Raw genomic sequence first — 3,189 nt, 5'->3', positions numbered from 1 at the left:
CATTCACTGCACCACCTAGCTGCCCTTTGTCAAATTTTATTTTACACTTCAGGATTTTATTAGCAGTTGTGTCTAAGCTGGATAATGAAGTTCAGTTTCTAAAGGAAATTTAAAAAAAAGTATATGTCAATTTATCATGATTTTCCCTTTCCTCCCAAGTTATATCATTAAATTAAAATATTTTTTCCTTCCATTAGTGAAACACAAATCACTATTATTAAATTTAGACCTAAAAATCTAGTCTTTCTAACTACATCATATTTGTATCAAGTGGAATTTACCCAAATAGGATAATTGTTAGCCATGCCTTTTCACAGATACTTATTTCATTTTTTGCCAATGAACTATTTTAGGCTTTGGTTTACTTTTTCATTTGTGCATATTTAGAGAGAAAGTCTGGATAACCTACAATTTAAATGGTGACAAATGAACTGTATATTGATGGTCTGACCTAATCATGTGTAGTTTGTGTAATAAATCAGTTTGTGTGAAGACCATGGACTCTACTTTAGAGCATGCTGTCAGCTGACACACTTCTTAATCTAGTCACAGTTGGCATTTTCACTAGAGGCAAAAGAAAAAGTCTAATGCTGGCAGAGGAAAGCAGAAAGGGGGAGGGAGGGAGTGAAGAAGGAGAATGAAGGAGAAAAAAGCATGTGCACTGAAATAATCAGTAAATAATTCTTGTATATTTACCAGCAATTTGAGGCAGAAATGAATGAACAGCAATGCCTTGAGGATGATCCTGAGTGAAAAAGATTTCAGCTATATGTCCAGATAAGACTCCATTCTGGATACTATGGTAATTCTTAGTATAAACATCTGTTTATTGATAAAAAATATGAACCTTAAATATTGCCACTTATTCTACTTTTGGTAATAAAAATAATTTTTATGTTATACATGATTGAACACATACTTTGTTTTAAAATTATCAGTCACAATTGAAGAAAGAATCATTTATTTTGCTAATTAAGTAGCTAGACTTGTGAATTTTAAGGCCCCAACAAAAATTATATCTTAATATTTTCATTGCACAATAAGACAAGGTCTTGTACTTTGCTTATTCCTGGTATGAAGCACATTGTTTCTCCAATGATTTCCACTTGCCAAATGCTCACAATCACTGACATGGTGAAAATATTCACAACAGTTTAAGATCAAAAGAAATCCCACTTCCAATGCAACAACTGTTGGTACTGCTTTATGGAAACATCCATCCGTAAACACTTTTCTATTGTGGTTGGCCAAGGAGTCCTGCTTTGGCAGCCAGAGCTTCATTCTTTTGAATATGATACTCTTGAAATCTCAAGGATATTCTTTGTGTCATTTTAAAATATTTTTGTAGGCAGTGTTCTGAACAGGTAGTCTCTTCTGGTTTGAACTCTCTTGTTGTGAAGTCTTTAACACAATCCAGAAAACAGGTTTCTGTGAGTTTATTGTAAGTTCCAAGAAATTCTTTAAACTGTTTAATTTGATCAGTTTCTGATATTTGTGCAGCCATAGTCTTTTGATATGTGGATCAGTAACGTGCTGGATCATGCATGCACTCACACGGCTCCCTAGCTGGACAGCCGAGCCAGGGATGCGGGTCCGGGGGATGAAAGCTCCATAGCACACGTGCTGCTCCTAGCGCCCCAAAGAATTCTAATGGTGGTGACAACAGATATTCAAATGAGAAAATACACTAGAGATATGGGACTGATGGAAAGCAGTGTTAAAAATGGAAAAGCCTAGCAGTTTGGGTCTCTGGGATAAGCCTTCTAATAGAAGGAAGGAAACAAGGAATTCTATGGGACAGAGTTTCCAAGGGAGAAAGACTGGCAAGAGGGACAATCATTGCAAAGCATTTGCTGTGATGGACAAGTATGATTTAAACCATAGAATATGGGGAATGAACTAAGGTGTTCAATGACTAGACAGATATAGCAAGAGTTCTGTTTTGAAAAGCTAACCAGAATAGTTTGGCATTGGCTGAAAAAACTCTACCTTGAAATATGCACCAAAATGAAGGGTTCTAATTTTTTTTTTTTTTTGCCAAAAAAGACATTTTCTCTTTGATCTCGGAAATCAAAGGAGACACAGCTGTTTTGAGATTAGGGAGCTAATGGGCATGGATCATAGGATATCTATGTGGAAGAAAAATTGAAGTGGGGAAGGATTCAAAGCAAAAAAACATCATTAGAAAATGTTGTATAGTCACTAGCTATTTGAGTTTGGTTCCCAGGAAAGTTCCCACCCAGGAAAAGGAGGGTGGATAGAAAATAAAAATTTATTATAAAAAGTTACAATACATAATAAAATGGTAGATAAAGAAAGAGAGACAAAAGAGCAGTCAAGCTGGGCCAGCAGGTCAGAGAAGATTGGCCAGCCCTGAGTGGAGGCCAACCTTTATGACTTGCCTCTCATCCAGAGGGCAAAAGGTGAACTCCCTTCCCCTTACTGAACCTGGAATTAGGTAGAGTAAAGCCTCGGAGATCAGGATACAGATTTTACATTAAACAATGAATCAATGTTAGTCAATTTACATCTCAGGAATGGGGATCTCCACCCAATTTGACAAGATTTGGCAGTTAAGATTATAAATTTTGTTACATTCATATATAAATTCAGTTACATTCATAATTGTCTGTATCTTTTCCCTACATCAGCTGCACTAGTCTAATTGAAAAGCAATGAAGACCCAGATTAAGCAGGAGTTTCAGGAGCAGAAAAAAGCGGACATATTCAAGAACTGGTAGAGAGAAAGATGCAAAAGACTTTGGAAAGGTTGTCACAAGACATTAGAAGGTCAGCATTTACATTATCCATTCATCACAGGCAAGGCAGCAATACTAGCTGGAATCTTGGAACCAGTGTCAGCAAGATAGCATGTTCAAATCCTGCCTTTGATACATATTAGGAATACGATCCTCACAGTATTTAGCATCACCAGCCTCAGCTTTGGAATCCGAAACTGAGAATATAGCTTTTTGCTATTCTTTTCTTTTAAATTTCCATGTCATTTTCTTTTTTAAATGTCTCTTTAGTATTTTTTGGACAGTTTTATGTAAAAAAGAATTTTTAAATTCAATTTTAAAATGTTTGAGTTATAAATTCTCGTTCTTCTTCCCACATTACTTCTTCATCCACTTGAGCAGACAAACAATTTGATATTGGCTATACATCTGTAGTTACACAGAGCATTTC

At 35.7% G+C, this 3,189-nt stretch overlaps 1 pseudogene; it reads right to left on the bottom strand.

Annotated features, from left to right (window-relative positions):
- Positions 1-1,234: 1,234 nt before the first annotated feature.
- Positions 1,235-1,539, bottom strand: LOC141502670 (mitochondrial import inner membrane translocase subunit Tim9 pseudogene; annotated as a pseudogene).
- Positions 1,540-3,189: the final 1,650 nt, after the last annotated feature.

The sequence above is a fragment of the Macrotis lagotis genome, chromosome X, assembly GCF_037893015.1.
Source record: "Macrotis lagotis isolate mMagLag1 chromosome X, bilby.v1.9.chrom.fasta, whole genome shotgun sequence".
Taxonomy (NCBI): Eukaryota; Metazoa; Chordata; class Mammalia; order Peramelemorphia; family Peramelidae; genus Macrotis; species Macrotis lagotis.
This window is presented reverse-complemented; position numbering and strand designations above follow the sequence as displayed.